General features: G+C 47.7%; 1 protein-coding gene across 2 annotated transcripts in view; it reads right to left on the reverse strand.

Annotated features, from left to right (window-relative positions):
• The window catches only part of XYLT1 (xylosyltransferase 1), a 370,892-nt gene that overhangs the window by 228,962 nt on the left and 116,197 nt on the right, over positions 1–25,733 (reverse strand). The window lies entirely within an intron of this gene.

The raw sequence follows: 25,733 nt of genomic DNA on the forward strand, positions 1-25,733 counted from the left end.
CAGACAGTCTCCTTTATCTCAGCAAGACCAGGCACAGTGCCTGCCTATCCCTGGAGAGTGGGTTTCTGCTCCCCTGCCAGCCTCTGGGATTATTTAAACAAGACAATCATAACCCCTTGTGGAACGCAGGGATTATCGCATCCTCTTGCTTCTGCACAGCCTGCCTCCCACGGCCCCTGGATGTTCACCCTGTCCCCAGATGCAACCATGTGGCCCTGCATGGTGCACGGCATCTGCTTCTCTGGGGCTGACTGTATGTGACTCATAAACTGCTGTCCCTCTGGTCTGTCCAGCTTTGGATGTTATCCCCATAGGGTGGGAATCCACTTCAACCATGGGGTTAAGGAGAAGCAATCAAAACATACACCAGGATGGGCATAGTGGCTCACGCCTATAATCCCACCACTTTGGAAGGCCAAGGCGGGCAGATCACTTGAGGTCAGGAGTTTGAGACCAGCCTGGCCAGTATGGTGAAACCCTGACTCTACTAAAAATACAAAAATTAGCCAAGCGTGCTGGTGCACGCCTGTAATCCCAGCTACTCGGGAGGCTGAGACAGGAGAATCACTCGAACCCGGAGACAGAGGTTGCAGTGAGCCAAGATCGCACCACTGCGCTCCAGCCTGGGTGATACAGCCAGACTCCATCACACACACAAACATACAAACACACACACCCACACACACACACACCCCACAGCTTACTGAGCAAAGTGGGACTATTACAACATCCACAGAATGATATTCCAAAGTCCCTTTCTAGAGGTCAGCTTGCAACACGCCTCCCCACAGGTGGACACTGGTCAGTTTTGCAAGAGACAGGAGCCAAGGACTCTGGCCTTCAGATAACTAAACCTCAAGTTCATTCGCAGACGGGCCAATTATAGTCATCCAATAGATACTCCATCATTCCATTGTCACTCTTCCTGTCTGTCCGCAGGAGCTCTGAATTCTGCAACCTCCACCTTTCGGTGTGCAGCCCAGGCAGAAGCCACAGATAGGGTATGAGCAGTAGCTAACAAGGGCAGAGTGTTTACAAACCCAGGAAGAGGTGACAGCACAGGCAATTAGAGGCAGAACCACGATTAACTGAGCCCAACTAACCAGAACCATCAATTAACTAAAATCTTCTTTTTTTTTTTTTTCTTCCCTCTCAGGAGACTGAGGTCAGGAATTGAGAAAATCACAATTTAAAACGGGGGAAAAAAAAATGTGTTCCGGGCTTTTCTCTGGCTCGACTCTGACCCAGGTCCATTTCCTTCACCCTCACGCAAGACACATGTACAACTTCAAATTTTCTAGTAGCCGTGTTTTTTAAAAAAGTGAAAAGAAATTGATTCATCTATTTGATTTAACCGACTACATCCCAAATATTGTCATTTCATCGTGTAATCCATATGAAAAAGTATCAAATCTAAACAAATACGGAAAAGCATTAAGGAGATATTTTATATTCTTTTGTTTGGGCTAAGTTTTCCTAGAACACAGCTCAGCTGGAACCGGCCGCATCTTAAGTGCTGCGTGGCTGGCGGCTACCATATGGGACAGCACAGATCTGGAGCTAAAGTGAGAAGTGATTGTTTAGAATGATGATTCTGGAGGGTTGCTAGGGTTTGAATGTCCATGTTACCTCCAAAATTCATATTGAAATTAATTAATTAATTTGAGATGAAGTCTCACTCTGTTGCCCAGGCTGGAGTGCAGTGGAGTCATCTGGGCTCACTGCAACCTCCGCCTCCTGAGTTCAAGCAATTCTCCCACTCTGGCCTCCTGAGTAACTGGGATTACAGGCATGCACCACCATGCCTGGCTAATTTTTGTATTTTTGGTAGAGAGGGGGTTTCAGCATGTTGGCCAGACAGGTCTCAAACTCCTGACCTCAAGTGATCTGCCCACCCTGGCCTCCCAAAGTGCCGGGATTACAAGTGTGAGTCATGCACCCGGCCTCATGTTGAAATTTAATCCCCAAGTCAAGAGTATTAAGTGGTAGGTCCTTTAGGAGGTGATCAGGCCAGAAGAGTGCTGCTATCATGCATGGGATTAGTCCCTTACAAAAGGTATGGAGAGAACTAAGTAAACCCCTTTTGCCCTTCCATCCCTTTCGCCATGTGAGGACACAGAGTTCATCCCCTACAAATAACAGTGACAAGGCACCATCTCACAAGCAGAGAGCAACCCTCACCAGACCCCAAACCTGCTGGCACCTTGATCTTGAACATCCCAGCTTTCAGAACTGTGAGCAATACATTTCTGTTGAAACTTACCCAGCAGCATAAACAACTTAAGCCAGGGGTTTAAAACAAATTGGTCACTAGCGAATAACTGCGTGCTAAGTGTTTCCTCCCAACAATGCCTCATGAATGACAAACTGGTCTTGGGCTTACATGGGTCTATCAGGTCCTGGAGTAGAGACTGCCGAGTCCCCTCTCTACAGCCAGGATCTTTCTTCACAGGAAGGTGACTGCAGTAAGAGCTACCTGCCACGACCTCCAACCCATTAACTACCTCTTTGTCTGATTTGCAATATGCAAGCCTTCTCCGTATCTTCCACTTAAATGATGAATAAACACTTCAGACAAAAAAAACAAAAAACAAAAAAAAAAAGGAAATTATTTGAAAAGGCCATTTTTCTACTAACCACCCAGGAATGTGTAGGTGTAGCATTTAATAGTGCCTACAAAGTCCCTCCCCAAGGGGACCTTGCAGTCCAGCAGGGACAGTGAGAAGCACACATTTAAAAAAAGATCAACTATTATCCTGGCTAACGTGGTGAAACCCCACCTCTACTAAAAAAACAAAAAGTTAGCTGGGTATGGTGATGGGTGCCTGTAGTCCCAGCTACTTGGGAGGCTGAGGCAAGAGAATGGCGTGAACCCGGGAGGCGGAGCTCGCAGTGAGCCGAGATCGTGCCACTCCAGCCTGGGCGACAGCATTGAGACTGAGTCTCAAAAAAATAAAATAAAATAAAAAAAGATCAACTATTTATGGGTCCAATAAAAACTAGCTACTGGGCCAGGCGTGGTGGTTCACACCTATAATCCCAGCACTCTGGGAGGCTGAGGCAGGTGGATTGCTTGAGGCCAGGAGTTCAAAATGAGCCCAGCCAACACGGCATAACCCTGTCTCTACTTAAGAATACAAAACTCAGCCAGGCAAGGTAGCGGGTGCCTCTAATCCCAGCTACTCGGAAGGCTGAGGCACAAGACTCACCTGAACCTGGGAGGCGGGGGTTGCAGTGAGCTGAGATCATGGCACTGCACCCAGCCTGGGCGATACAGCGAGACTCTGTCTCAAAAACAAACAAACAAACAAACAAACAACAACAAAACCTAGCAAAAACTAGCTACTGGTCATCTGGAACAAGGGTTAACCAACATATGGGCAGCTCGTTTTATTGGTGAGAAAACAGAGATCAGAAAAATGAATGAATTACAATCCACCTGCTCCTGTAGGAACTGCAGAAGAGTGCAGCCCACAACACAGCAAGCTTTCCCATTTTAAAATCATTCATCCGGTATAATCCCAGCACTTTGGGAGGCCGAGACGGGCAGACCACCTGAAGTCGGGAGTTCGAGACCAGCCTGACCAACATGGAGAAACCATGCCTCTACTAAAAATACAAAATTAGCCGGGCATGGTGGCGGGCACCTGTAATCACAGCTACTCAGGAGGGTGAGGCAGGAGAATTACTTGAACCTGGAAGGCAGACGTTGCAGTGAGCCAAGATAGCGTCATTGCATTCTAGCCTGGGCAACGACAGCAAAACTCCATCTCAAAAAAAAAAAAAAAAAATTCATTCATTGAGTAACTTTTCCGTTTTTTGCCCTATTCATGTAATGTCTGTTGTTTTATTTATTTTTCAGGGCTCTTTAAATCAGCTCATCTCTATTTTTACTTCAATGATTTAATTTAAAAAGGAAACATCACCCCTAAATTAGTGGGAAAACCAGTATAATCTGCTATAAATGGAAGGTAACTAGAAAAATAAGCAGAGGCTATTAATTTCTATAAAGCCTGTGGAGGTATGGCTTAAAATCATCTTGTGAGCCACCAGTTTGCACGTGACACTTTGGAAAAGGCTGCAATGGAGAAGTTGAGACCTACGTTTTGCCTGGCTGGCTGGGAAGACTGTAAAGGAAGAGGAGGAAAGGTATCCCAGGTGTGTGCACAGCACGGAGAAACGTGCGGAGGTGGATGGAGGGCACAGCGTGGAATGCAGAGAGGAAACTGACACCTGCCTGATTAAATCACCCAAGCACATTCAGTTCCGTGCCATGGATTTAACACGGACTAACACACTTTGGAAATACTTTCAAAGCAAGGTCTGCAACAATAGTGTTTTTGTAACTCCTAGTTAACAAGAAAAACAACAGATCCAAGTCCCCATCCAGTGTTCCCCAATACTGTCGTCTGATTCTGTTTTCTGTCAGGGAAATAAAATATCCCATTTCCTCCATAATGGTGAGTTCTGAAAGCAGCTGTCCAAGGTCAGGGCAGATGGAGAGTAAAGACGCCAAAAAGAAGCAGGCAGGCAAAGGCCAGTGAGAAGATGTTGACTCTGAGGCCCCATCCTTCACTAGTGTGTGGTTGCAGGTTTCAGTATGGGTGTGGATATGGATGTGGGTGCATACGTGTACATGCATGCGTGTGTGTGAGAGAGAAAACCTCCTCCCAGGGTCACCCCAGGCCATCAAAGAGACACACATACCTTGCAAAACGTCAACTTCTACATTGGTTGGGGCAAGTCCAGCCCGTCCGAATCCCACAGGGAAGAGCCAGCATGGCTTCTACTCCAGCCAAGCTGACGTCCCCCAACACGGGGACTTTCGTACTTGTGTCCGACTGGCCTCGCTCCCTGCCAGGGGCTGCCTCTTCAGGGCCCAGAAAACCTGATCATATCATGCAGTCCTAGAAAAAATGCTCACCTGCTTTCTCAGAAGAAGTGCAGTAGGGCTCTCTGGCCTGCACAAGCCAGTGATAATTTTTTTAAAAGCCCTTGGTAATGAAAGGCATATATTCTGCAATATAATATTTATTGAACACTATCATAGCATTTTATAAGCTCATATGTAACCCCAACTGTGGCTAGGAACAAAAAAATATTATTCAGCCCCCAAAAGGCATATAAATCCCCACAAAGTACAGGTTTTCTTTTGTTTCTTTCTTTTTGTTTTTTAAGTGGTTAAATTCTCACAATTTTTTGCCTTTGTTCAGTGCAGGGAGATAGTGGTCTGCAAAGGTGGTAACATTGACTTCCTGAGAATCTTTTTTCTTTGAGACAGGGTCTTACCCGCTAAAGTGCAGTGGCACAATCATGGCTCACTGTAGCCTCCACCTCCCGGGCTCAAGCCAGCCTCCCACTTCAGCCTCCCAAGTAGCTGGGACTACAAGCACATGCCACCACACCCAGCTAATTTTTAGAGAGATGAGAGCGGGTCACACTGCATTGCCCAGGCTGGTCTCAAACTCCTAGGCTCAAGCGATCAGCCAGCCTCAGCCTCCCAAAGTACTAGGATTACAAGCGTGAGCCGCTGCGCCCAGCCTCCTGAGAAACTTTAATTGAACTTGCAGCCTTGCAATTCAGTCCAAGCTCCTACGTGCAGGACTCTACATTGCTAAATCCAGGGAAGCCTACCTCGGTCACCTGGGAAAACAATGTGAGAGGCTCCTTAGACCTCTCCCTATCCACCTGCTCCTTAAAAACCTCACAAGAGGTTGTGGGACCACAAACCGTTGTCCCCGAGAACTCCTTCTTCTCTCCAAAACTTGCCCTATTCACACATTTCTGATCTTTTTTTCCTAGGCCCTACTTTGTTCTACTATTTGTGTGTGTGTGTGTGTGTGTGAGAGAGAGAGAGAGAGACGGAGTCTTGCTCTGTCATCCAGGCTGGAGTGCAGTGGCACGATCTCGGCTCACTGCAACTTCCGTCTCCTGAGTTCAAGCGATTCTCCTTTATCAGCCTCCCAAGTAGCTGGGACTACAGGCATGCGCCACCACATTCGGCTAATTTTTGTATTTTTAGTAGAAATGGGGTTTCGCCATGTTGGCCAGGCTGGTCTTGAACTCCTGACCTCACCCACCTCGGCCTCCCAAAGTGCTGGGATTACAGGCATGAGCCACCATACCTGGTCCCTGTTCTACATTTTAATGGCCCTCAAATCTTTCCCCTCCTTTCCTTTCCCACTGTCCCTGCCCCAGTTCAGGCCTTTATCATAACTCCCCTGAACTGAATGGCCCCTTTTCTGATTCCCTGCCTCTACGCTCACTTCTGCAATCCATTCCCCATGAAGCAGCCAGAGTGATCATCTCAAACTGATCTTAGACCATGCTCTTCTGCTCCTCAAACATCTTCAGTGGCTCCCCATTACCTACACAACACATCTGAAGCTCCCTGATGTGGTCTACAGTATCTGGGCCTGTGCTTGCCTCATCAGCCCTATCCCCTGCCAAGGCCTGCTCCTCCCTTTTACATCCGACACTTTGGAAAAGGCTGCAACAGAGGAGAAGTTGAATCCTATGCTTTGCCTGGCTGGCTGGAAAGACTCTGTAAAGGAAGAGGAGGCTTGTGCTCCATGAATATTGTATTTCCTGTGATTTTCTGACAAGGCTCAATATTTTCATCTCTGTTCTCTGTCGGAACGGTCTTTTGTGTCCCCTTATCCTGGTCATTCCTGGTCTGCTCACATTCACTTTTTTTTTTTTTTTTTTTTTTTGAGACAGGGTCTCGCTCTGTTGCCCAGGCTGGAGTGCAGTTAGTTCAAGCAATTCTCCCGTCTCAGCCTCCAAAGTAGCTGGGACTACAAGCACCCACCACTACAACGACCTAATTTTTGCATTTTTAGTAGAGATAGGGTTTCACCATATTGGTCAGGCTGGTCTTGAACTCCTGACTTCAGGTGATCCACCCACCTCAGCCTCCCAAAGTGCTGGGATGATCATTCACCCTTTAAGGTCACGCTGTGGGCAACAGCTCCTCCAGGAAGCCTTCCAGGAGTATTCTAGGTTATGCTGCCCACTCCTACATGATCACAGAACTGATAACACTCCACAAGGGGGAATTTCTATCTTACAAAAATTCAACTATAAACAGTCAGGAGGGAAAAAAAAGAGACAGATGGCGAGACAAATCACTTAAATCATGTGGGACCCTGCGCACCACTTAGCTCTGCGTCTATACCCTGTGATGAACATCTTGCTATGATTTCTCCCTCCATCTAGCCCAGGGTCATTTATTCTGGAATCTGTGAGTTTGGGGATCTATGGAGAGAGACTTCTGGGGGTCTTTGAACTTGTACATATCCACTGATGAATTTGTACATATTCATAATTATTTTCACTAACTCTAACCGAAATTTAGCATGCCCTTCAGTTATGAATATAGGCAACAGACTGCAGTAGTATGAGCAATCCGAGACTTTGACACCAACAGAAATTGCAGATATTTTCATGTCACATTGCTTTGGTGGCAGATGTCTCCAAATATTATTTATACTTGTCATTATTTCAAAATTAGGGTAGTTATTAGAGCCGATGCCAAATCTAGTTTAATGTGTTAATAAAGAAGCAAATGCATTATTACTCCACAAATTTCTGATTTTTATATATACTTTGATAGCTATACTTCAATATAACCACTTTCCTTTTTAATTCTCTGCATTTTTTTGCATTTGAAAATATTATTCAGAGCAGGGGAGCATTATTTTGACAAGATTCCGAAGGGATCTACAACACAGAGAAGGTGACACTGTCCGCTCTAGACAGTGAGCTAACTGGAGGCAGGGCACCAGGTCCTTCATCTTCCAATCCCCAGCACCTAAAGCAGTGGTCAGTGTGCAATAGCAATTTTTAAAAAATGAACTGAGATATTTTATCTATCTTTCTTTCCTTCTTCCTTCCTTCCCTCCTTCCTTTCCTCCCTTCCATCTGTGTATCAGACATCCATCACCTACCCATCCATCCCTCCCTCGCCCCTCCCTCCCTCCCTCTCTCGCCCCTCCTTCCCTCCCCCCTCCCTCCATCCATCCGTCCAGGATGCATCCATCACCCCTTGTCCACCCATCCCTCTATCCATCCACCCATTCATCCATCCATCCATTATCCACTCATCTATCTACCCACCCACCCCTCTATCCATCTACCCACCCATCCACCCACCCATCCTTTATCCACTCATCCCTCTATCCATCCACCCATCCCTCCATCAACATCCATCCATCCATCTGATTCAATCTACAGTTCTAACAATTGACACCCCTGTACTTGGTCTCCCAGATCCAGTTCTGCAGCTCAACTGGAGACTCCCTAAGAAGGAAAAGTGAGTCACTGTGGAAAGAGGTGATACTATTTCCTTGTATGGCCATGGGCATGTCACAGAATGTGCCTGCAGCTCAGCTGTCTTTCACAGGCTGAACACAGAGCGCTGTCTCCAGCTGCCACCCCATGGGCTGGGGCCCCAAGCTCAGGTACAGCGCCATGCCTGTGTTCAGATCACTTCCTTACCCAGGAACATTGTGGTTTTCTGCTTTCAAGGTATCCCAGGATGGTTAAATCTTAAAGAACAATCGCCAGCCATCATCAAATACAGAAACTGCATAGAATGGTGGTTAAGAGTTCTGCGTAGGTCCAAAGACCAGCTCCCCACTCACTCTTACACGACCTTGGGTGACTTAGTTAACCCTCTCCTCTCTGTGCCTCAGTTTTGTTATTTGAAAGAGGGCATAACAACCACACCTCACTTACACAGGTTTATGAGGAGATTAAAGAGAATCTTCCTTATGGGAAGATGAAGTGAGTTAATCCATACACTGTACTTAGCACAGAGCCTGGCACATAGTAAGTGTTCAACAATTTTTAGCCATCATTACCCACCATTTCCTCCAAGGAGGCAGACAATCAGAACATTAGGACCCAGAATCCTGAAAAATGGAGCTATAGAATTCACAAACACCCCATGTTAAAAAATGCTTACATCCACTCATATCTAACATTCAAATCGAGGCAGCAAGATAGTTTTTACCCACTGGTTTGTTGAAGATTATAAAGATTGATAATCACCAGTGCCTTTGAAAGGGGAAACAGGAAATCACATAAGGCTTTGACAGGAGATGTGAAGAAACCTCCTCATAGGACAATATAAAATGTAAAATGCACACACCCTTTGAGCCAGCGATGTTAAATCTAGTCACTTACACTACAGAGGTACATTCCCAATGGAGCAAACATGTATTTACAAGAAGGGCTAAAGGCAGCATAGTTTAAAATAGACAGGAAAAAACAATCTAAATGTCTATCAACAGGAAATCAGTTAAATAGATGACGAAATATTTAATGCATTTAATTAATCTTTATTGAACAGCTACTACATCCCAGAGACCGTACAGGTGCTGAAAACAGAACTCGACAAAATAGAAAAGTTAAAAATAACGAGGAAGAGTGATACATGCTGACAGGAGATGAGTGAAAAGATACAGAGGAAAAGCAACTTACCATAAATTATGTTTCATAAAACATGTATCATAAAATATGAGGTTCCATTTCAAAGAAACAAATTCCTGCCAATATGCACGTGAATACACTCACGTACATATATTAAGTTGGTGCACAAGTAATTGCGGTTCTTGCTATTACTTTTAAATGGCAAAAACCGCAATTACTTGTGCGCCAACATAATACAAGTTAAAATGCAAAGGAAAACTTCGGAAGTAGTAAAAAAAAAAAAGTTAACAGCAGTTATCTCTGAAGAATAGTCATAGGAAGTGATGTGCTTTTGAATTGTTTCCATCATGTGCTTGTACTGCATTAATCCTCTGTAGGTCCCGTATGCTCCATCTCCTCTCAGAACACATCCAGCACCAAACTATTGTATTTTTAATTTTTGTGTACACGGAGTAGGTATAAACTACTTCTTTCAGCTTTCACTATTAACACTCTGGTCCAAACCAACCCTGCACACCCCCTAACATATTACAACAGCCTTCCCCCTCACCCATCCCCCCGTTCTTGCCCTTGACCCATTACAGTACATTTTCAGCAGAGCAGCCACCAATCCCATTTTCCAAGGCAAGGCCATGTCATTCCTCCGTTTAAAATCCTCTGAAGACTTTCCAGTGTGGAGCAAAGGAAAGACCCTTTTAAGTTTCCCGAGGTTCTAATGATCTAGCTCCACCTCCACCACCCTGCTCTCCCTTACTCATGCTGTTCTAGCCATGCCAGGCTGTGCTGGCGACCAACACACCAACCACATCCTACCTCAGGGCCTTTGCCCTGGCCGCTCCCTGTTCCTTCCTCTTTCTACAGAGCTCTACCACTCACGCTTTTGAGATCTTTGTTCAAACACTGCTGCATGAAAATGTCTCCACCAAAGGAAAAGGGCAACCTATCTCCAACTGGCCTGACCTGGCCCACAGACCTCTGCTTTGCTCTCCCATGCTCTTATCGTCATCTGACATGACATATCAACATGCATTTCTCGGTTGGGCACGGTGGCTCACACCTGTAATCCCAGCACTTTCGGAGGCCGAGACAGGCAGATCACACGAGGTCAGGAGTTCGAGACCAGCCAGGCCAACAGGGTGAAACCCCATCTCTACTAAAAGTACAAAAATTAGCTGGGCGAGGTGGTACGTGCCTGTAATCCCAGCTACTCAGGAGGCTGAGGCAGGAGAATCGCTTGAACTCAGGAGGCGGAGGTTGCAGTGAGCCGAGATCACAGCACTGCACTCCCGCCTGGGTGACAGAGCAAGACCCTGTCTCCAAAAAGAAAACCATACATTTCTAATTTACTACCTGTATAGAACATGAGTTCAGGAGAATAAGAACTTCTGTCTTGTAGGCTGTTGTATCTCCAGCCCCGGAAACAGTATCCAGGACGTTGTAGGCACTCCAAACATAATAGAATACACTGATCAATACTATAATAATATAATATGATATGCTACTGATAATAGCAAGGATGAAAAACAAATCCAGAAAAGAACTTCAAGTCCCAAAAGAAAAATTTTTATAAAAACAAAACATACATTTCGAAAAAACATGTTTCCAGTCACAGCTGCCCGCAGAGAACAGGGTGGAACACCCAACAAGAAACTAACACGTAAACACCTCACGGCCAGCACAGCACACAGCAGCCTAGTTGTCTCAGGCAGCCGCTCTGCACACAGGACCCTTTCACAGAGTCCAGGGAGTAAACGCCAGCCGGGTTTGAACATGTTACAATGTCAGTCCCTGAAGCCACAGGCTATTTTCGGGTGTCAGGCAAACCCACAATCTTCTGTAACAGCCAAACTACTGCAAATCTGAAAACCAGCTCCCTGCGGTCTTTAAGGGGACAGGACTCTGGGATTGTGCCTAGAACTCCTCTAGCTGAAAGGAACCTAGTGCCTGCTGCATTAACAGTGACTCAGGCATGGGTGGGCTTGGGGTCTCCATCCCCCAGATGTGAGCGGGAGGCCCTACATCCTTTTGTGCCTCATATTGTGCTGGCTTTTTATTTTTAAAATAAAAAAAAATAATAATAATTTGAGACAGAGTCTTGCTCTATCACCCAGAATGCAGTGCAGTAGTGCAATCACGGCTCACTGCAGCCTCCACCTCCTGGCCTCAAGTGATCCTCCCACCTCAGCCTCCTGAGTAGCTGGGACTAAAAGCACGGGCCACTACGCCCAGATGTTGTTGTTGTTTTTTTTTTTTTGTAGAGATGGTCTTGCTATGTTGTTCGGGCTGGTCTCAAACTCCTGGCCTCAAGAGATCCTTCCACCTTGGCTTCCCAAAGTGTTGGCATTACAGGCAAGAGCCACCATACCCAGTGTGCTTGGCTTTTTAAATGAGGAGAGGAGCCGGGCACAGTGGCTCAAGCCTGTAATCCCAGCACTTTGGGAGGCCGAGACGGGCGGATCACGAGGTCAGGAGATCGAGACCATCCTGGCTAACACGGTGAAACCCCGTTTCTACTAGAAAATACAAAAAACTAGCCGGGCGAGGTGGCGGGCGCCTGTAGTCCCAGCTACTCGGGAGGCTGAGGCAGGAGAATGGCGTAAACCCGGGAGGCGGAGCTTGCAGTGAGCTGAGATCTGGCCACTGCACCCCAGCCTGGGCAACATAGTAAGACTCCGTCGCAAAAAAAAAAAAAAGAGAAGAAGAACAAGACGGCGTTCTTCCGTACCTCATCACACCCGCAGTGAAACACTTGGCACATGCTATCTTGTTTGTAACTTCAGCTCTCATGAGGTCACTTGGAAGCAAAAAATTAAAACCCAATGACATTTACAGGGAGGTGTTCGACCAGCAAACGTCACCAGCTCCGTTTCATTCCAGTCAATGGGTGTTGATTGTTACACAGTCTCTGCATCCCATGCTTGGTTAAGACAGTGGTTTTCAGCTCAGGGGTGACCTCCCAGGAGATATTTGGCAATGTCCAGAGACATCTGTGAGACAACTGGAGGAGGGAGTGTCATTCACATTTAGCACGTACAGGCCAGAGATGCTGCTAAACATGCTACGATGCAGAGAACAGCCTCACAACAAAGAATAATCCTGCCCCAAATGCCAGTAGTGCCCAGATCAAGTGACTCCAGGTTAGTCAGTCCACATAGGTGAATGAGGTTGCCCTGGGGAAGGGAGACCTTAAGCACTGCAGTGAGGCTGGAGGGAGAATGGGGTTGATAAGATCTGGTACACCTTGGAGCTTCTGAGATACGTCTTCGCAGTCAACTAAGGATTCTTTTCTTTTTTTTTTTTTCTTTTTTTTTTTTTTTGAGACAGGGTCTCACTGTGTCACCCAGGCTGGAGTGCAGTGGTATGATCTCGGCTCACTGTCACCTCTGCCTCCCAGGTTCAAGTGATTCTCCTGCCTCAGCCTCCCAAGTAGCTGGGACTATAGGCATGCGCCACCACGCTTGGCTAATTTTTATATCTTTAGTAGAGACGGTGTTTCACCATGTTGACCAGACTGGTCAGAAACTACTGGCCTCAAGTGATCTGCCTGCCTCAGCCTCCCAAAGTGATTATACACAGGCATGAGCCACCGCGCCCGGCCTAACATAGGCAAATCTACTACCTGGCCATGTCTGAACATACCCCGGGCCAGAAAAGGAGCTTCCTCAGCCTGTGGGTGGCAGAGGTGAGACCCACGCAGCCAGCTGTTGGCCCATTTTTATTTCCTTAGAGGATGTCTCAGCCTCTGCTACTCTTACCACTCAGCATCCAGGCAGTTCTTGGCTTCACTCATGTGGTGACAACACAGTTCATCTCCGAACTGTACACAGGCAAAAAATGTCCCAGCTTGCTCGTGAGACAAGCACCTAGCTTGGCTGCCAAAAACATCCTGGTATTTCAAGTCATGCTGCTTCCCTGTCTGCAAAGAGGAAACCAGCTACCTAAACAGAGGAGGAGGAATATTGCAGAGAGGGCACAGAGCAAATCTCTGCAGAGAATGCCAACATCTTTGCCCTCTCTGTGGCACAGGGATGCAGGAGGCAGTGCCTGGAGGCACGGAGGCTGGAGAGCCTCTGCTCCCCAAGCCTGCTACTTCCGCAAGACAGAAAAGGCGGGGGGGTCGCAGCTTGCATTCAGAAGTGACAAGAGAGTGTCTCTAGCTTATGCTCTTAGCAGTCCTCATGGCTGCTTTAACTAGTTGGGAAACTGAAGCTCAGAAGCTTAAAGCCTTTCTCAAAGGTGATGCACTGAGCAAGTGAAAGAGTTGGGATTTGAAGCTAGGACTATGAAAGTAAGTGCTTAGTCGCCAGGCACTGTTCTGTTGCTTAATGCATGTTAAGCCATCTGATCATCCAAACAAGTCTAGGAGGTGGCTACTACTGTTACTTCAACCGTTTTTGTTTTTTGGTTTGTTGAGACAGAGTCTCGCTCTGTCACCCATGGAGGAGTACAGTGGTATGATCTTGGCTCACTGCAACCTCTATCTCCTGGGTTCAAGCAATTCTCCTGCCTCAGCCTCCCGAGTAGCTGGGACTACAGGCGTGTGCCACCCCATGTGGTTAATTTTTGTATTTTTAGTAAAGACGGGGTTGCGCCATGTTGCCCGGGTGGTCTTGAACACCTGACCTTGGGTGATCCACCTGCCCTCGCCTCCCAAAGTGCTGGGATTACAGGCATGAGCCACCGAGCCCAGCCTACTCCGACCATTTTTAAAGAAACTGAGGCACAGAGGGATCGCTGGCGCGTGGAAGGTCTCACAGCAGCTGAGTGGTGAGCCAGGGGGTCTACTGCAGAGACCATAACCTGCCCCCACGAGGCCCGTTCTCACCTCCCCAAGGGGCTGCTTGGGGTGACCAGGTCCAGACGGCCCTTGTCCACTTTGCAGGCGAGACCCTAGGAGGATCCAGAGTCCCGAGTGTGCGGGGGACAGGACAAACAGTACCCGGGGGACTGTCACTGAGGTGAACGAGCGCAGCAGGCCAGGTGGGGACTTCTATGAACCAGTGATCCCATCCCGAGCACCCATCCAAAGAGGCAGCTGGTGGTCGCCAGTCACTGACATCTAGAGGCTCAGAGTGGTTTTTACCAACCAGTTTTTCAAAAATCTTCCAACCCCACCCTTCCCCTCTCTAAAAATTTAAACAATTTAAAAATCTTTCCAAGGCCAAAGGCAACCCATACGCAGGTCAGAGATGGCACAAGGAGGCCCATGGCACAACTTTGAGTCCAGGGCCAGGAAATGAGAAAGTCACCTCCCGCTCCCATAACTGGTGCCGGATTCTAACTGGGCCAGCGAACGTGGAGACGGGTCATCTGGCCAAGAACTCTCTTTAAGCCCGTTTTATAGCTGAAAGTTCCTTCTTCTAGCATTGAGCTGGCGGGACTTTCCCTTCTCAGGACAATAAAACTGCATTTCTGTCCTCGACCCCACCCATCTGGCACCTGCACCACAGCAAACTTCAGTTTTCCACCCAGTTCTCTTTTGTTCAGTGGAAAAAATGAGCTACAGTTCCCAGAAGAAAACGAGAACAGGGTTATTATGAAGAAGATGCTCTTTTTCAGAAAGGCAGTTGAAGGCAGTGGGGAAGGTCACATTGAGGGCGGAGTCGGGGCGGCCCCACTGCTACTCCCTCCTGCAGGACCACTCGGTCTGGAGAAGCAGCTATGCGCTGGCCCTCCCTGTTGGCTCTCACAGGCACAAACCAGAGGCGGCGGCGTTTCTAAGAAGTCAGATTCAAACTCTAGGACAGTTAACATTTCCTGGAGGTGTGACTGAGAACTAAGAAGGGGTGATTTTGTGAAGGCCTTGCTTGCAGGCAAAAATAACCTGTCTTCTCTGTCTGTCTGCTCTGGGGGCTACAGGAAGGAGATGAAGGTCTGTCCCCCACCTCTCCCCACCCCACCATGCCCTAGACCTTAGTCCCTCCCCAGTGAAGAACGCCTTTACCACTGTGGGAGAGACAGAGGAGCATGAATGAATGACAAAACCCCAAGCTGACCCCGCCTGGGGCATCTCTTCTACACATGTGGCTCCTGCGGTGCTTTATTTAGCACGAGACTGTTCAGAATGTTTATTTTTGGCTCAGTTTGAGGGGACAGTTTTCACAAATAGAATGACAGCTATGATCTTCTCTCTAAGAAAAGAGCTTGGACAATCCACCGTTGGGCATTCCATTTCAAGAGCTTCACTGTCCCCTGGTTCCATTCTGGGACCTCCCCTCCATTGGAAGACCCTCTCCTTTAATCAAAACATGACACAAGATGACAGTGACTCCCACTGGCAGTGCTGAGCCAGGGAAGGGGGGCCCAGTCAGGGTCCCTGAAGGAAAGAAATGTTACTCTCCAAACTGAGGAGACTTTACAAAGAGATTCTTTATAAGGGAAACTAACAAGGGAGGTGCTATACATCAGGGCTGGCTACAGCCAGGAGCTGTCACCACCCTGGGGCCTGAAGGGGAGGGAGCAGTGTTCCCAGACCATGGAGACAGTAGCTGCAGCCACGGGAGAGGGCAGCCCCACAGCAGCTGTGGCCCGGCTAGGGGGGCACAGCCAACCCATGGAAACCCTCATCTCATCCCTCCATCCTTCCTATCTCCTACCAGTTCCTCTCCTTGGCCAAAGCAAAGAGAAGTCCTTGCTGATGAAGCCCACCAAGGTCAGCCTCTGTAGGCCCAGAGAAGAAAGGAGAGGGGTGGAGAGTAGATCTGGGGCTGGGGGTTGGGGGGCAGAAGAAACCCAACATATTTCATCTTGCTAATGCCCAACATGGAGACCGCAGGAGGAGGCACAAAGAGGGCGTGCGGGGCTGTGGATCTTCTACGCTGAGTCTCTACCTCCCACTGTCCCTGAGTAGCAGGGGAATCCTAGGGTTTGCTACTGAAATGCTGAACGACTGGGCAGATTGTTCAGCAGCTCTGGGTCCTGGTTTCCTTCCACGTCAAATATAAAGGTGGAACCCAACAGGCCCTAAGGTGTGGCAGTCACAGCCAGCACTGCAGAAGAGGGAGGCCTACGTGTGGGCCCTCTCAATGCCACTCCGGAACTCTGTGGTCTCAGACCAGGGACGGAGCCTCTCCATGCCTCAGTGTCCTCACTTGCAAAGGAGGGGAGTGAGAGCACCTTCCCCAAGGGCTGTGGTTATGAGGAAACGAGGTCACACACATAAAGTGTTGAACAACATCCCAGGCACACAGAAAACATGCAATCCCCCCTCCAGCTCTCACGTTCCCCAAGTTTGGGCCTTGTCTATGGATTTTTACAGGCTTTATACACCTGGACCTTCCTCGTGCTGCTATTTTTTGTGAAAGCAATTTTCTTCATTGAATGATCCCATTAACTAGAACCTGCAAACCCAGCCTGAACATTCTAGCACCGAAACCTTCTCTTTTAAGCTCCGCAGTACGCACAGCCCTGCCCCAAAACCCCACGGAGAAGATCGCTTCTGCTTCAAAGATCTTGGTGCGTGTGCTATTTATGCCAAATGTTAGCGATGCCTCCTCGCTGAGCCTCCGGCTCGTAAGTCAATGCAAAACCAGCCACACTGCCTTGTCGCTCAGCGGCAGCACCACGGGCTTCTGCCTCAGTGCTTGAAGTGAATGGTGGAGGGGGTGCCCTGACAGAAGATGCGTGTGCTGGAAGGGAAATGAGACCATTGCCTCCCCAAGGCGCCACTGCTGTGCTCACCGTCTGCAGGGCAAACCCTGCCACAGCCTGGGGCCTCAGCTACTCATCCTAGAATCCACTCTGTATGGACAGATGTTTCCAAGCCCATGTGCTCTGGATTGCCAAGTAAGTGATCTACAGCAAGCTAGATCTAATCTATATCCACATCTAATACATATCAAATCTCTGTATCAATAAATAGATACCAAATCTCTATGTCAATTCTTTGTGTCAAATCTGTCTATATCTAATCTCTCTTTTTTTTTTTTTTTTAAATGGAGTTTTGCTCTTGTTGCCCAGACTGGAGTGCAACGGCATGATCTTGGCTCATGGCAACCTCCACCTCCTGGGTTCAAGCAATTCTCCTGCCTCAGCCTCCCGAGTAGCTGGGATTACAGGCATGTGCCACCACGCCAGGCTAATTTTGCATTTTTAGTAGAGATGGGGTTTCTCCATGTTGGTCAGGCTGGTCTCGAACTCCTGACCTCAGGTGATCTGCCCACCTCGGCCTCCCAAAGTGCTGGGATTACAGGTGTGAGCCACTGCGCCTAGCCTCTAATCTCTTTCTATATCTTACTGATATCTATTATCTATCTTGCAACACAGCAGTGAAGAAGACAGTATTTCCTGTGTCACCTGGCTCTAGTTCAGGTTCTATCTCTTACTGACTTTACAATTTTTAAAAGGAAATTTGGTCTTTCTGGCTTTAGTGGGCTCCTCTGTAAAATGGGGTTAAGGTTAGTATCTCTAGGGGTTATTTCCCAATATACGAAAGCTAAACTGCTAGGTTCAAAGGTTCAAATCTTGCTGCCTTTGCTACCTGTTGGGCAAGTAACTTAACCTCTTTAAGCCTCAGTTTCTCATCCATAAAACGGGGATGACAGTAATACTTCCCATATCAGACAGCTGTAAAATGCAAATGAGCAAATCCATGTAAAGAACTTAACTTAGAAGAGTGCCTCGCATGCAGTATAAATGCTTAATTCATGTCACATAAAAGTGCTAAATGTATGAATCCATGTCCAATGTACACTTCCCATCTCAATGAAACACCTATTCAGTGTATATAATCATTATTGAGAAGAGCGATCTTTTTTTTTTTTTTTTTTCTGTGACGGAGTCTTGCTTTGTCACCCAGGCTGGAGTGCAGTGGCACAATCTCGGCTCACTGCAAGCCCCGCCTCCCGGGTTCATGTCATTCTCCAGACTCAGCCTCCCAAGTACCTGGGACTGCAGGCGCCCGCCACCATGCCTGGCTAATTTTTTTGTATTTTTAGTAGAGACGGGGTCTCACCGTGTTAGCCAGAATGGTCTCGATCTCCTGACCTCGTGATCCACCTGCCTCAGCCTCCCAAAGTCTTGGGATTACAGGCGTGAGCCACCGCGCCCGGCCAAGAGTGATCATTTTAAGTGTTCTGAGTTAAGGTCTTAAATTCAAACCTTCAATGTCTCGGGTGAAGTCCACCCCCAACAAGAAGAGAGGAATGGTGATCTCAACATGATCTATTTTTTGAAATGGTGCATGTGGCTGCACTTTGGGGAACTTGTTGGCTATTTGCGGAATGTTGTTTCATATCATTGACCCTGAGTCATACAGACTAAAAAGGATCCCGTGGTCAGGGGACTGCAGATCCTCCCTGAGAACGACTCTATGCTCCAAGTCCAGACTCCCTGTCCGCTGAGCCAAGTCTCTACCCAGGCCGTGATCTCGCTGGTCACCTCCCTGCCCCACCAGGACTAAATAGAGACGCAGTAAATCAGAGCCAGAGGAAAACATTATAGTAAAACGATCCCGTCCCTCCCCAAACCAGCCTTCTCTGCCCCAGAGAGGTTCTCCTGCCACAAGGAGGCTGACGGGGGAAAAAACAGATGGGCTGAGAAGCAATTTAGTTTCACTATCCTCTCAACAGATGCTGGGCACCGTAAGAATTAATGGGCTGGAGACTCAGGTAAGAGCCATTCAGAAGCTCCCTGATTACTCCAAAAACCACTCTCTGCGGAGGAAAAGGTTAATCGAAGCCCAGAGCCGGAAGAGCGGAGAGGAGACAGCAATTGCTTTAACCTCGGGAGTGGGGAAGAGCTTCACAAGAAAGAAGTTTGCACAAACGAGCCTGTGGTCTATCCCTGAAAGAAGAACCAGGCCTAAATATCAAGATATCTGAACGACCTTCTTCGGTCCAGAAACCTTGGCAAACCCCTCTCCAAACCCCAGCCAAGTAGCTGGATTAAGAAAAAAAAAAATTTTTTAACTCTGCATGTTCTCTGCACTATTAAGCCATAAATCTCTGAGGAAGCCATCTCCTCATGAGGTTTCTTCTCCCATAAGGATCCAACAGGATCCAGTTTTTACGCACATGATGCACATGTTCCTGCGTATCGTGGGTTATTGTGTACCTAGAGCCAGTCATGTCAATGCAGGCCTGGACACATTAGCAGATGAATATGTCGGCCAGGCACAGTGGGTCACACCTGTAATCCCAGCACCTTTGGAAGCCAAGATGGACGGATCACGAGGTCAGGAGTTCGAGACAAGCCTGGCCAATGTGGTGAAACCTCATTTCTACTACAAATACAAAAATTAGCCAGGTGTGGTGGCACGCGCCTGTAATCCCAGCTACTCAGGAGACTGAGGCAGGAGAACTGCTTGAACTTGGGAGGCGGAGGTTGCGGTGAGCCGAGATCACAGCATTGCATTCTGGCCTGGGTGACAGAGCAAGACTCTGTCTCAAAAAAAAAAAAAAAAGATGAATGTGTCACGACCGCAGCCTACAGCTGGCTAAAGTCTGAACTTAAACCAGAAAGGGTGATGTTTGAACATAAACAAGAGAACAAACAAGGAAGTCACAATTGTATGACTGGAAGTGTCTTTGTAAAATAAACTGTCCTCAGAACAAACGAGGTTACTCTGGGGTTTCCTAACCTTGCCACTACTGACATTTGAGGCTTTTTTTTTTTTTAGCAGGAGGAGGTGCTTTCCTGTGCATTATAGGATGTTTAGTAGCATCCCTGATCTCTACCCACTAGATGCCAGTAGCATCCTTCACCCCCAAGTTATGACAATCACAAATGTTGGTACAGTGGCTCATGCCTGGAATTCCAGCACTTTGCGAGGCTGAGGTGGGTGGACTGCTTGAGCCCAGAAGTTCAAGACCAGCCGGGGCAACATAGCGAAATCCCAACTCTACGAAAATTACAAAAATTAGCATGCACCTGTAGTCCCAACTACCTGGGAGGCTGAGGTGGGAGCCCAGGAGGTTGAAGCTGCAGCGAGCTGAGATGGAGTCACTGCACTCCAGCCTGGCTGACAGAGTGACAGAGCAAGACTCTCAAAAAGGAAAGGAAAAAGTCTCAGGTGATTGTCAAATGTCTTCTTGGTGGTCAAAACTGACCTAGTTGAGAACTACTGGTTTATACTGAAGTTTAAGTTCAGCTGAACATCAGTCAGCTAATTAGCTATTAGCCAAATTTCAGACATCAGCCCCCAGCTCAGCATAACACTGCTGAGACCTAAAGTTCCTTCAGTCTGCCAAATGCTCACATCAGACATTAGTTCGACTGGATGCCCCTGAATTTAAGCCTCTCTCCTTCTCTCCTACCTCCTTAGTCCTTTTCTTTCTCCCCTGCCTGATTAAGTAATTCTTTATTTATCTTGACATTATAATGACACAAAAGCATTGAAGGAGCGAACGCCTTAATTGAATCTAAGAAAAACTGGCATTATTTTTTATAGGAATCCAGACATACTATGCAAAAAATTCAGAACTCTGTCATTAGGGTCTTTTTGCAAGGTTAACTCTTAACTGTAAGCTCTTCAGCACATCTCACCTCCCCGGCTCAGCAGCTCAAACCTCACCTCTCCAGCTCTGATTCCCCACTACCTGGGAGATTTTACAACCACCTCCACTCTACCCGGTCACTCTCTTACAAACATGTTTGTCTTATTTCTACCCACTTATTACTATCTGAAGTTACAGATGCATTTATTAATATCTTTTTGTATCTTTTTCATCTGACTCGCCTAGAATGGATGCTTTCTAGGTAAGGAACCTTCTGTTTTCCTCTCTGCTGTATCTTTGGCATTTAGCACAAGGCCTGGCCTCCACATGGCCCAACAGCGATTTATGGAGTAAGGAAATAGATGAATCCCTTTACATAGATATAATTTCTCAAGTGTTAACTTCCATTCACATCCACTACTCATTTTCTACAGCAGCCTTGTTCACAATCATCATGGCTTCAGCATCATCTTTAAATCATGTGAATGTCATTCCCTTCCCTCTACCCCCAGTTAGCTGATCAAAGAAAGTCAAGTAACTGGTTGGTTTCAAAAAACGAGAAGTTGGGAGTTTTCCTCCTGATGCCTTTGATCTCCAGGTCCTGAGGGGGATCTCAGCAGAACTGAAGACCTGCTCCCCCCTCTAACTCTAGCCGAGTTCACAAATACCCAGATTGACAAATCTTGACTCAAAAGAGCTCCTTTTATTACATCTCCCAAGGTATCTTCTGTGTTTGAGTGGAGGCCATTAGCTAATTGACAGAGAGCCTGTTGAGGGTAGGGGGAGTGGGGGCAGGAGGAGGCAGAGACGCTAAAATTAAATGACAGGAGACCTTGCCAGTTGGAGTGGATTCAGAAATGATCAGCTGTCTTGGGGATCGATGAGAAAGAGAGAATCAAGTAATAAGGATTCAAATTTATCAAAACACTATTGATGCGCAGGGATATGTTTCGCTTTTGTTCTCTTAAAATAAATTTTCATTTGGGTCCATTGCTCAAACCATTTTACCACCAAGTCCTCTGACAAACTGTCAAAGATAACTCACTGTGCAAAGCACTGTATCTTTCTATTCATCTACCCATCATGCATCTCTCCACCCATATATCTAAGGACATCTGCGGATAGTTGTGCTAAGCACTGTCTATCTGTCCATCTGTCTATCTATGGACGTTGGATTGTATATACTAAGCCCATTTCTCCAGCTTTGCCTGAACGTTAGCAAATCTTTCCACTAGTCAAGGCAACTTTATTTTCTTTCAAAATAGGAAAGCAGTTGAGAAGTAAGATTCTGATGTCATGCAACCCTGAGTCTAATGTGCACCAATACTATCTGCTTCCTGTGTGACCCTGGGCAAGTTACTTAGCCTCTCTGACCCTTAGGTACCTCATGTGGAAATCGGGTATCACACAAACACCTGTGTAACTATGGCATTTGAGGATAAAATGAGAGAAGTCAGTGCTTGGCAAATGGTAAATGTTAGTAAGAATGGGGATAAGAATAATGCCACCAAGCCACTCACTGAACTCCTTTTTTTTTTTTTTTTCCATTTCTAGGTCACCTGATCCCCTGGCAATCACCATCTGGAGACCAGGGAAGCATTCACTACCACAAGTCGGGGCTTCCTTGGTGCCTCCCCAGGGGCAGCCTCCTGAGGCAGGAACCTGACACTAGGGATTTAAACCTTCCTCGGCTTCCTCATTCTATTAATCTGGCCGTTAAACAGAGAGTCCTGCTGATGCCAACAGATGCAAAGCTCTGCTGTGCTAATGGCAAAGAGCATTAGAGGAGTCCTTGGTAGCCAATCAATCCATCGCCCCCAACTCAGAACAGCTGCACAGGGACAGATGAACCAAGTGATGGCTGAGGACCGCTGCAATTCACACGAGGGAGAGAGGGATGCAGGAAGGAAAGGGCCCCTGCACAGCCCAGTGTTCTAATGCAGGCCAGGTCTTGGGCAAGCAAAGCAGCTGATGCATTGTGCAAGGACACAGCGCTTGGTGATATCTAACAGGCAGGCTAACCTGTGACAGCTGGGCTCAAGGATGGAGCAGGCAATGCTGTCCTTAGAAGCCAAGTGCACTGGGGGAAAAGTGGGAAGTGACCCAGGGCTCAGGGCACATCTGTCACCGAACCCCTGCAGAGTTGGTTCTTCCAAGGTTGGCCACATCTGCCATCGTGTTCATGGCATATGGGTAACATTTGAGGCACTACTTCCTGCCAGAAAGGGACCTGACCCTCTTGTCTGACCTGCCTGCAGGCAGCTGAAGAGGATCCCATCATTCACCTCGCAATGGGCTGAGGCCCAGCACAAAGTCAGATCTGGCCACAGGCTTGTGCCAACAGTCACAAAGAAACATTTGCACTTTGCTTGGGTTCCCACATCTCTTTAACATGGGAAATCAGAACTCGGGGAGCGACAACAATATTCCCAGGCTTCCCAAAGACAGAGAACCAAATGAGACTGATGGAGCATTGTTTGCAGACAAATTGAAGCCCTTCCCCAGTGGCATAACACAAATGCTGAGAGTCTACCTTGTGCCCCTGCTGGCTGCAGATGGAGGCTCAGGTCCCTTAGGCTAACAGATTGGATTTTAAGAGTGGTCACTGTGTAAGGAGCTGCTGCTGGAAGCCTCAGGTGCTGGCCAAAGCCACTGGTCTGCAACTCCTCTTTCCCATGCGGGTTTTGAAGGGCTGATGGGGTGGTGTCCAGAGTGAAGGGCACAGCAAGGTCAAAGACAGAACCATCCAGGGGTGCAGCTGTTCCCCTTCCAGGAGATAAGATTTGACTTCCAGAGTTCGGGACACAGATGTTTGCCCATGGGTCTTCCTAAGTCTAACAGGCTATCCTTCTGGGGAAGGATAAGGAAGAGAAGGACCATCATTTAAAAAACACCCTGGAAGTTCTCTCACAGTCCATGGGGTAGACTGGGGAGAGACACATTTCCCAAAGGATAGCACACACATCTCTGATAGGAAGTTTAGGTGACATCAGAGGGCGCCTAAAGGAACATGATTTTCACAGTTTAATATTTATTTTAATGTGGTGCAAAAAATATATAACTAGCACTTCAAACTTGCAGTTCCACGAATATTATTGCTCGAGACGGTGTTTCTCAATCTCGACACCATTAGTATTTAGGGCTGGATCATTCTTTTTTGAGACGGAGTCTCACTCTGTCACCCAGGCTGGAGGGCAGTGGCTCAATCTCGGCTCACTGCAGCCTCTACCTCCTGGGTTCAAGTGATTCTCCTGCCTCAACCTCCCAAGTAGCTGGGATTACGGGCACATACTACCAAGCCTGGCTACGTTTTGTATTTCTTTTCAGTAGAGATGGGGTTTCACCATGTTGGCCAGGCTGGTCTCGAACTTCTAGCCTCAAGTGATCTGCCTACCTCAGCCTCCCAAAGTGCTGAGACACAGGCGTGAGCCACTGTGCCAGGCCCAGGACCGGATATTTCGTTCCAGTGGGGAGCTGGCCTGTGTGTTGTAGGAGATTTAACAGCAACCTGGATCTCTACGTACTAGATGTCAGTCGTAAACCCCCCAACCAGATGAGACCACCACCAAATGTCTTCAGACGTTGCCAAATAATCACCGGGAACCAAAACCACTCCCTGGTTTAGACCCACTGGATTAAGGTAAGTCTATTTCTGAAAGCACAGTGAGTTACGTTAAGGAAAAAGGTATTTTTAGGTGACTTTATAGAATAGATGAAATTCACATGAGGCAAATGTGGTCAAGGTGGTAAGTACAGACAAAACCAAGCCAGAGAGCAGCCACACAGGCAGAGGAAACGGAATCCTTTTCCTCCTCAAAGCTGCACCCTCTATACCTCCCTGCTGGCCCTGCTGCCTGGTCAGCCCTGGGGCCCATATGGCTACACGTGTGTGCCAGAGAAAGGGAGGACAGAAAAGCACAAGGAAACCCTGCAGATCTGCTGGCCTTCCCCAGCAGGGAGGAAGCAAGGAGGGTCTCCTCATTCCTCTTAGGAGGACCCAAGCAGAGACGCCAAGGAGAGGGCAAGGACCCAAGGTGGAGGGGGCAGAGGCCAGGGGAGCAGCTGGTCCTTTCCAGTGCACCCCAGAAACCCCTGGAACTCCCGAGCTGTCATTCAGCCTTGAAAGGTTCCCACAGGTTTGACTGTGACTGACACTTGCAAACTATTCCCTCTGGGGCTCTGAATGAGGCCCGTCCTGTCTATCTTCTCTCTTGCCTGTCAGCCAAACTCAAAGAGCTAAGGAAAGAATCAGTCCCAAAGATAAGACACATCCCCTTCAAACCCAGCAGGAACGGTAACAGTTCTATTGGTTTAAAATGCTACCACTCACAAGCACTTAGCACACACCCCGGACTTTACAAACATCATTTCCTGTAATCCTCAACCACAACCCTGCAAGGTGGGCACTATCACTGGGATGACATTTCAGATGGAAGGACACTGGCTTAGACATTATGTGGCCCCACAAACGTCGCAGGGTAGAAGGCACAGAGGTGGAATTCCGCCTGGCTCTGTTGAACTCCAAGGCCTACACTCATAGCTGCTGCAGTGTCGTATCTCCCAGGAAGGCAGCAAGCAGACAGTCAGGACCGTGCCCTGCCTTACAAGACCCGCTGGTCATCCTCCTCTCCACACGGAAACACCACTGCAATCATGATTCCTCAGAATGGCCTAACACGCAAGCACATGAAAGGATGCAACTTCCCTCCGTCTGCCGCCCTCACTGCCAAGGAAAAAAAGTCCTCCAAGTTCAGGCATCAAAGAGCAGCATCTTCCCGCTTCACGGCTCCCCTCTGTCTCCTCTCTCCTTTGCATGAACCTCCGCAGAATGGTTGGGTAGGAGCGAAGGACAGAGGAAAACTC

This window comes from Papio anubis, chromosome 18 (assembly GCF_008728515.1).
Source record: "Papio anubis isolate 15944 chromosome 18, Panubis1.0, whole genome shotgun sequence".
Taxonomy (NCBI): domain Eukaryota; kingdom Metazoa; phylum Chordata; class Mammalia; order Primates; family Cercopithecidae; genus Papio; species Papio anubis.